Source organism: Electrona antarctica (genome assembly GCF_951216825.1).
Source record: "Electrona antarctica genome assembly, chromosome: 5".
Taxonomy (NCBI): domain Eukaryota; kingdom Metazoa; phylum Chordata; class Actinopteri; order Myctophiformes; family Myctophidae; genus Electrona; species Electrona antarctica.
Window position 1 is genome coordinate 33118643 of NC_136810.1, and position 10000 is coordinate 33128642.

Genomic DNA, 10000 nt, shown 5'->3' on the forward strand with positions numbered 1-10000 from the left:
GAATGGATCATACTGAAGCTGAAGCAGATGTGTGGGATTTAAGACGCAATCATATACAAGTGATATACAGTGCACGCCACACGGTGGTTTAAAAAACTGCTGCTTTTGATTTTCTGTGTTTTTCACCCCATAATATAGGCTAATATAATATAATATAATATAATATAATATAATATAATATAATATAATATAATATAATATAATATATTACATAAATAAATAAATAAATAAATAAATAAATAAATAAATAAATAAATAAATAAAAGACTAAATGTGGATCTCACAATCCTTTGATTTACCTCCTGATTCCTGGCTTAATTTTGCATCAAATGAAACCACATGGATTTGTATAAGCTTCAGGATGTTGTGTAGGATTGCACCTCCATACATACAGCATCATTCTCTGCTCTTTGTAGTGCATTTTAGTTGTGCACACACTCCTCACTGCTCGGGATCAGTCTGGGGCCATGCACCCTCCAGGGAGTGTCAGAGCAGGTGCTCAACCCCCACCCACCCCTCGTCCCTCCCTCTCTCTCTCTCTCTCTCTCTCTCTATCTCTCTCGCCCTACCTCCTCTCTCCCCCCCCCCCCCCCCCCCCTCTCTCTCTCTCTCTCTGAGGACAGTAGGCGTGTTGTCCTTGCCCTATGCATCCATCCTCCTCGTCCGTCGGTCAGTGCTGTGGCTAGATATTATTTTTCCATATAATTTACGGATACACATTGTTTGTTTCTTGTGCTATAAAGAACCACTTGTAGTTTAGGTTTGAACAACCACTTTATTTACAACCAATGTAGCTTACGGCACGGGGTACATGTCTGTGTGGATCACAGTCAGCTAAACACATACCCATAACTGAGCTCCCGTTCCAGTAGTCTCGCGGGACTACCGCAGCTACGGCAACACTGACTGACCAAAACAGTTTGGGAACACAACTGTCTACATCCCCCTTTTCAAGCAATGCTCATCAACCAACCATTGACAGAGTCCAAAGCCAAAAGGTACTGCATATAGAAAATAAAAAACGTAGCATGTGAAAACACTCATTACAAGAAACATGAAACATTTCTGAAATGTCCTTCCCTACTTCCCCTTTTTTTTTTTTTTTTTTTTTAAGCGAACAAATCACATCTCCTAATCAAGGTACTTTCTGTTCGGTTTAGGGACCCTACCAAATCTAGTGCGGTACACAGGAGTGGATGGCTGAACTGGGCTATGGTCCTTTGTCTCTGTACACTCCTGTGGCACACCGTCGGGAGTCTTCCCGGCACTAGTTTGTGCTTGGCATTGTCCTGGCAGTGAGCAGTGAGTGTTATCCGGCTCTTCAGTCATTTGTGTTCCGTCCATCTGTTGAATGGGAGTGCGTTGTGGCATTTCCGGGTCCTTTGCGACGACAGGGTCTGTAGGTCGTGTAGGTCGTGGCTCCATCACTGGCAGAATGTGACGTCTGTTGCGTCTGTATTCTCTCCCGTCAGACTCCACCACGTATGAACGTGGCGCAACACAAAGTCTCTTTACAATGCCTAATTTGTCATGGCCTTTTTGTGATTGTAGTCGTACCACTTGATTTTGTGACAGGGGAGCTAGAGGTTTGCTGGACCTGTCATAGCAGCGCTTCTGAGCCTTGCGCTTCCTTGTGAGCTGGGCTTGTATGTCGGCCGACGCTTTAGCTGCTGGAGTCAGTAACTGTTTGCAGATTGGCAGGATCGTTCGAGTCCGTCTGGAGAACAGTCTTTGCGCAGGGGAGCCCAAGATCTCGTCCCTGGGCATGTTTCGAATGTGTAGCAAGTTGAGGTAGAAGTCTGTTCCGTCTCTCTTTGTCGTCTCCAGGAGTTTCTTTGCACTCCTCACGGCCCTCTCACTAAGGCCGTTAGACTGAGGGTACTCGGGACTGCTTGTCACATGTGCAAAGTCCCAAGATCTGGCAAAGTCACGAAACATCTGACTGGTGTACTGGGTGCCACCATCCGAGTACAACTTCTGTGGTGATCCGTGAACTGAGAAGTGACGTTTCAGCTTGTTGATCACGCTCAGGGACGTTATGTTGCTGAGTTGGTCAATTTCAAACCAGCCCGAGTAAGAGTCCACGAGCACCAAATAGTGATGGTTATCCCACTCAAATATGTCTGTACCGACAATAGACCACGGCAGGTCAGGGACCGTGTGTAGTTTCAGTGGCTCTTTTTGTTGATGCGCTTTTAGGCTGTTACAGACACTGCATGCTTTGACGGCAGTGTCTATGTCGTCGTTCAATGATGGCCAGAACACACTTTCTCTTGCCCTTTTCTTGGTAGACTCCATGCCTGGGTGGCCCTTGTGCAATACTTTCAAATACTCAGAATGCAGGGAGATAGGAATGACGGCTCTGTTTCCTCTCATGATGATGTCGTCCTCAACGGTGAGGTCATCTCTGAAGCTGAAAAACGGTTTCACCTCCGCCAGCACACTGCATGTGCGCCTTGGCCAGCCGCTTTGAATGAAGCGGGCGAGTGTCTGGAGGGTGGTGTCTGCAACAGTATGCTCACGTAGTTCCTCAAGCCGCCGTGGAGATATCAGCTGGACTGCCATCACCTCAAATCCATTCTGTTCCTCTTCCAGTGGGCAAACATCACGCCTCGGTGCACGTGAGAGGGTGTCTGCCAGATAGAGGTGTTTCCCCTTCTTGTAGGTCAGGGTCAAGTTGAATTTTTGTAGCCTCAACATCATGCGCTGCAGGCGTGCCGGGATTGTATGGAAAGGTTTGTTGTGGATTGTGACCAAAGGCTGGTGGTCGGTCTCGATCACAACAGCTTTGCCATAAATGTAGTCATAAAACTTATAACAGGCGAAAACGACCGCCAGCAGTTCTTTTTCTATCTGTGCGTACCTGATTTCCGTCGGGGTCAGAGAGCGCGATGCATACGCCATTGGTCTGCCATCTTGGAGGCAGGCAGCTCCCAGACCATGTTGGGACGCATCACAGGTGAGTGTCACAGGTTTTGAGACATCATAATATCGAAGCACAGGTGGGTTTGTGACACACGTCTTGAGCCTGTCAAAAGCATCCTGCTGATGTTGTGTCCAGCTCCAGACCACGTCCTTGTGCAGCAGTTGGCGTAGTGGCGTTGACAGTTCACTGAGGTTCGGAACGTATTTGCCTAGATATGTGATCATGCCCAGGAAGCGTTGGAGAGCTGTCCTGTCCTCCGGAGGGGGCATCTCGCTGATCGCTGTGGCCTTTTTTGGATCGGCTTTGAGTCCATTTTCAGTGAACACATGCCCTACATAGCTCACCTCCTTGAGCCCAAATTTGCACTTGTTCTTGTTGAGTCTGAGCTTCACGTGTCTAGCTCGGTCCAGAACCTTCTTCAGGTGTTTTTCATGCTCCTCAGCATCCTTGCCTCCTATGATGATGTCATCAACAATTATAGCGCATGGATATCCGGCAAATATTTGTTCCATGGCCCTTTGGAAAACTTCAGAGGCAGTGTTGATGCCAAAGGGCATCCTCAGAAACTTAAACCTCCCGAAAGTAGTGGTGAACGTTGTGTAGAGAGACGAGGCATCATCCAGTTTGATTTGCCAGAATGAGCTCTTAGCATCCAGGACAGAGAAGACGGTGGCCCCTGACATTTGTGCTGCCACTTCTTCCACTGTGCGCATGGGATGGTGGGGCCGCATCAAAGCCTTGTTTAGGCTCCTTGGATCTATGCAGATACGAACATCATCAGTCTCTTTCTTATGTGTGGCAACCATGTTGGATACCCATTCAGTGGGCTCGTCCACAGGTTCAATTACACCGAGAGACTGCATTCTCTGGAGTTCCAGTTTGACTTTCTTCTGCATCGCCGCAGGGACGCGGCGCGGGGGGTTGACAACTGGCGTCACAGTCGGGTCCACTTTCATGGAATAAGTCACAGGTAGGTCGCCTAGTTCATCTTTGAACAGGTCTGCATATTCCTGAAACATTGTCTGTGATAGAGTTTGATCTTGAACGGTGTCAATGTGGTGCACCTCCTCGCTAAAGGTGACCAGTCCCATCTTCAGGCTGTCACGCAGGCCTAAGATGGATTGTACGTCGTCGTTCACAACTTGAAATGTCAGGTCATATGGCCGCTCACTAAGCTTGCAGTGCAGATTTACTGTGCCAATTGATTTGATCACAGCTCCACCAAAAGCGACAAGTTTGACTAGCTTGTGTGGCTTTTGTAGTTTCCCTGACTGCCCAATGGCTCTGTATGTATCTAGAGAAATGACGTTACATTTGGCCCCTGTGTCCACTTTCAATTTCAGGGTTTTGTCATTGACGGTTACAGTGCAGCGTCCCTCCCCTTTGTGACAGTCAGATTGCACAGAATTTATGTCATTATCTTCCTGGACTGACAGAGATTCAATGGTGAAAGTCTCATCACTGTCTGAATCCGCCTCGGCTGACAGTAGATATACTTGTCTACCTGTTCTGCTAGCCCTTGCTGATCTGCATAGCTGCTTGAAGTGGTTATGCTTACCGCAGTTGTGACATTGCTGTCCGAAGGCTGGACATTGCTCACGTTTGGCTGGGTGGTTACCCCCACAATTCCTGCAGCTCGAAATTGCTGTTGGTGGATCTTCTGTTTTCACTCTGTATTTGAATTGACCCTTGGGTTTGAAGCTGCGTTTTATCTGCATGGCATCTACATTGGCAGTAGTGTATTTCGGTGCAGAGAGGACCTTGATGTGCTGGTCAGTGAGTTCACTTACTTGACAGATGCGTGTAGCTTTAGCCAGAGTGAGGTCAGTCTCTTTGAGCAGGGAACGTCTGACACTGTCACTGATGATTCCACAAACAAGTCTGTCTCTGATGAGCTCATCTTTCAATTGACCGAAATTGCAGGTTTTGGCCTGATTTTTTAATGAACTCACATATGCTTCAATTGTTTCACCAGGTTTTTGGTGCCTGGTATTGAAGTTGTACCTCTCCACTATAACGTTGGGTTCCGGGTTGCATAATTCCTTGAATTTCTTTAATAGGCAGTCGGGGTCTTCCCTGGATTCCGCTGGTGTTATGACCACATCATCCTGCTCGACCGCAGCTGCATAGGTGAATGACTGCTCTCTCTCTATAGCCTCGGGTCCCGCGAGATTGAGGAATATATAGGCTCTAGTTCTAGCATTCTTATCACTGTGTGCTGCGGCAATGAAGATTTCATACTCGCGCTCAAACTTGCGCCAGTTTTCGGCCACATTTCCGTCGAAGACTAGAGCGTCTGGACGTCTGAATCCGTCCGCCATCCTTTTGTGTTGTTGTTGTGTTTCAAAAGTTCACGTGCAGGCTTGAGACGGTGCAAAATGTCCGAAAAAACGTGGTCACATCGGCGGATATCCCACTTCTAACACCATGTTTGTTTCTTGTGCTATAAAGAACCACTTGTAGTTTAGGTTTGAACAACCACTTTATTTACAACCAATGTAGCTTACGGCACGGGGTACATGTCTGTGTGGATCACAGTCAGCTAAACACATACCCATAACTGAGCTCCCGTTCCAGTAGTCTCGCGGGACTACCGCAGCTACGGCAACACTGACTGACCAAAACAGTTTGGGAACACAACTGTCTACACACATGCACTGATGCACATAATTCACCAGGATACCCGTTTCTTTGACAACACGGTAAGCTGTCGTTTTTCATTGTATAGGCCTATTTATTCTCTTTTTAGAATAAAATGGTGGTTACCTATAGCTCCTGCCGGTGAGTTTGGTTTGACGTCGAACTCGCATTTGCAGGCAGCCCTAATCAGCCTACAACTGTCCTTACTCCTTAGCATCCCATGCAGCTGGCTGCGTGTTGTTGTTGTTGAGTGTTTTCCCCCGCCTCGTCTGTTTCCTTTTATTAAATTACATTTAGGCTACTAATAGGCCTACTACTATCATCTAACTAGACTACAAAACAGCCCAAAGTATGAGTTGCGCAGCGTGATTGAGTCAAAGTTGGACTGTCTGTCAAACTGGTTCTTCGCGTCCAGAGACGGAGACACTTTCACTTTGTCGCTTATCAGAAGTTCAGATGAGCCTTTGTAAGCTTGTTGTAAAGCCTACCCGTAAAACTAGTCACTCGTCAAACATTAGATTAAAATTAATTGTATTAAGCTCCTTGTAAAGTTAACACATGATGGAAGGCGACTTCGACACGATTTAGACCATTTTGTATATGAGACTGCGAATTCTGCGATGGGAGCTAGTGGGGTGGGGGTCCCTCCCCTCGGCTCCCTCCCTAGCATAAACAATTTTCAAACGGGGGTCCGCGGCCAAATAGATATCAATTAAGGGGCCCTTGACATTAAAAAAAATGTTTGTGAAACAGCTTAGCTGAGTGAGGCTTTATTCAAGACCTTTAACAGTAATAATGTAGACAGCATTGTTTGAGAGATGCCGCTGGGCGCATTAGCAGCAGTGAAGCGGATCACGCTTGTGTGTACACAACCCGCAGGTGGGGTTCAACACGCACGCACACACACACACACACACACACACACACACGCACGCACGCACGCACGCGCGCGCGCACACACACACACACACACACACACACACACACACACACACACACACACACACACACACACACACACACACACACACAGAGTTCCGGGTGCCATGTGCTGCTGCTGACCTGCCGTAGACCAGCTGCTCAGCAGGGGTTACTGGGTAAACCTCCAATCTCTTTAATTACCTGCGGCTCATATGGACACTGTAAAGCCAGGCGCCTCTGTAGATTGACTCCGGTATCTCTACTGATGCGGCTTATAGTGTCTGAAATATTTCTTTAAAGTTGGAGTGCCGTGATTTTTTCCCACCCTAAAACATGATCTTCAGGTATTATTATAAGGAGGAAGCATTTAAAAAAAAAGGGTACAGTAGGCCTATTTGTTAAAATGTTGTTTTAATGTAGACACGCCCACCAGTTCTTAAGTAAGTAAGTTATGGTTATTTAAAAAGTACATGCCCCATATAACACAGGCCCGAAGTAAGATGGCCGCCACGGGGTCCCCTGAGCGGCCCTGAGCTCTAGTTCAAGCTCAGGGCCCCCTCAAAAGGGGTAACAGTGAATAACAGTGACACACACGGTCCTTGTCACTGTTATTAACAATGGGCTTATTCATTTATGTCAATAAAATAACCCCAAAAGTCCTAAACCATCATGATACGGTACATTACTGCAAGTTTTTAAACGCTCAGTTTGCATTTATTTGGCTTAGTTTTTGGTTGTTTATTATTTTTAAGCAATCCCTTGCTGTAAATTCTGAATATCGCAGGCCTATATGTCATAATTGTTACGCGTGCAGACAGTATGCGCCACATCGGGAAGAAAAAAAAACTCCAGGGTGTGTGTGTGTGTGTGTGTCGAGGGGGGGGGGCTTTTGCATGACGGTGGCCCAGGGGCCCATCATTTCTAGATCCGCCTATTTAAGTGTGAAGTGAGGGGCGCTCTTCTCATCATACATCATCTCATTCCGGCTAATGAGAATTTGCGTCCTGAACTTCGTCTTCAATGTTTGTGATTACACAAACACTCAAAACTGCCCATTCATTGTCAATGGCATTTAATGTTTGTGTTAGGACAACGTTTGTGTTTACACACACCCTCAAAGCTGGACATAGGATATTTGAGGAAACACAATGGACCCTTTTCCACCAAAAGAACTTTGGTTCTAGAACTGGTTCTATTATAGATATTTGGAACCTTGGTGCTTTCCATAGAGTAATAAAAGGATAGAGACCGAACCGGAGCGTTAGCCCCCCCCCCACCCCCGCTATTAATTTCAGTGGAAGTTGCTCAGTGGCGTTTTGAAGCACCCGGAAGACTGCCGGAAGTATAATTATAACTCAATGACTCGAGCGAGCGGAAGTTTAGCCTAGCCTAGCCCCGGATCTCAATTTTGAGGTCCGGGCTTACGCATGTGACGTCATGAACGTCCGTCCACCTCCATGAAAGTGCTGCAATTCCACATTTCGCCAGTAGGTAGTGGCAGCTTCAACGTTGGATAGCCTTACTGGGGGCTTGGTGCTTTCACAGAACTGGCGGCCATTTTTTTCTTCCAGTTACAAACCAACTTTTAGGGTTTGTGAACCAATTATTTTTCAGTGGAAACACTCTGAACTGGTTCAATATTGGGTGGGGAAAAAATAACTGAACTGGTTCAACCTCGGTGATAAACGGCCCAATGTGACTGTAGTAGTAGGCCTTCACTATTTATTGTATTTATTTGACAGGGACAAGGCACATTAATCAACAAGTCATTTTCATGAGTTAGCCAGAAGACTGAAGGTGTTCTGAACATGTCTACATTGCATGCATGCTTTAATGCTAATGATGCCGTTGTCTAAATAGTTGAATGGTCCTTTTGAATAGAATTGCCTGTACTGTATACTTATCCAACACCTGCCTCTGGGAGGCCTGGGAGTATGTGTGGTTACGTGCATTTGTATTTGTGTGTTGCACTTACCATAGTCTCTGTGTGTGTGTGTGTGTGTGTGTGTGTGTGTGTGTGTGTGTGTGTGTGTGTGTGTGTGTGTGTGTGTGTGTGTGTGTGTGTGTGTGTGTGTGTGTGTGTGTGTGATCTCTCCCCTCGTGCCATGTTTGTTCAGAGGGTTGTGGTCTGGCGTTGGCACCTGGTGAGCAGAAACACTGACCCTGTGTCTGTCGACTGTCTGTCTCATATGAATCTACCTTTACTTAGATAACAGTTCATTTAACTTTGAGAGTGCAAATTGAACCCAACATCCATTCATACACCCTCAGGACTAGGTTAGACATACCATTGGTCCGATATCTCAAACCCTCACCCTAAGCCTAACCTCCCACGGGGCAGCACACCTAAACCTATAACCTTAACCCTCTCCCAACCCTTAACGCACCCCTCACCGACCTTAATCTGGTCGTTTTAACGCACCCCTCACCAACCTTAATCCGGTCGTTTTAACGCACCCCTCACCAACCTTAATCCGGTCGTTTTAACGCACCCCTCACCAACCTTAATCCGGTCGTTTTAGCGCACCCCTCACCAACCTTAATCCGGTCGTTTTAACGCACCCCTCACCAACCTTAATCCGGTCGTCTTAACGCACCCCTCACCAACCTTAATCCAGTCGGACCAATGCTATGTCTAACCAATGCTATGTCTAACCAATGCTATGTCTAACCAATGCTATGTCTAACCAATGCTATGTCTAACCAAAGTATGCCTCCCGACTAAAACTAGTGGGTGTCTGACTAGTGGGTGTCTGACTAGTGGGTGTCTGACTAGTGGGTGTCTGACTATTGGTTGTCGGCTCTCAGCTTCCCACTCTCAGCTTCCCAAACAACAACACTCTCTCTCTGTTTCTAACTCAACAGCGCCACTTTAGCACCTATTGGTACCCTAAACATACAGACATACAGATATAGGGAGAGACATAAAGACGGACGGACATTGCTGTTCATTGGAGTGGCTGCACCACTCAAAAATAATAGAGAGAAATAGAGACACAGCAAGGACAGGGAGACAGAGATGGAGAGAGAGAAAGAGAACAGAGCACACCTAAAAATCCTGTTCATTTAATTTAGAGACTAAAGCCAAGGCATAAGCCAAGGCAAAAGAAGGAAGAAGTGTGTCAATGGAGACATTTCACAAGACACAATAAACAGACACAATTTCTCGCCTTCCTCTTTCTGATAAGATGCTTCTCAAAAAAAATTGTCAAATACACTAGAAATCCAGAGGAGGGAAGCTACTCACAGCCTGTGTGAGGTCAAAGTGTGACAGACCAATGTTTTTGTTGATTCCAATACTGCCCGTTGTTTACAGTAAAGTCTGAGCCCTGAAGAGGAAGGGAGGAGAAGGAGGGGAGCGAGCAGGGTGGTGAAGATGTGCAGAGAAAAGAGGAGGATAGAGGGGGCACGGGGAGCAGAGAAAGGAGGAGGATAGAGGGGGCACGGGGAGAAGAGAAAGGAGGAGGATAGAGGGGGCACGGGGAGAAGAGAAAGGAGGAGGATAGAGGGGGC

The 10000-nt window shown here is 46.7% G+C and overlaps 1 protein-coding gene across 3 annotated transcripts in view; it reads left to right on the forward strand.

Annotated features, from left to right (window-relative positions):
- Positions 1-5520: 5520 nt before the first annotated feature.
- LOC306924119 (genetic suppressor element 1-like) overlaps positions 5521-10000 on the forward strand; it is a 42587-nt gene continuing 38107 nt past the window's right edge. For all 3 annotated transcript variants that reach the window (XM_079502475.1, XM_079502473.1, XM_079502476.1), the window contains exon 1: positions 5521-5628. The gene's annotated coding sequence lies outside the window, so the exon portion shown is untranslated. The remainder of the gene's footprint in view (positions 5629-10000) is intronic.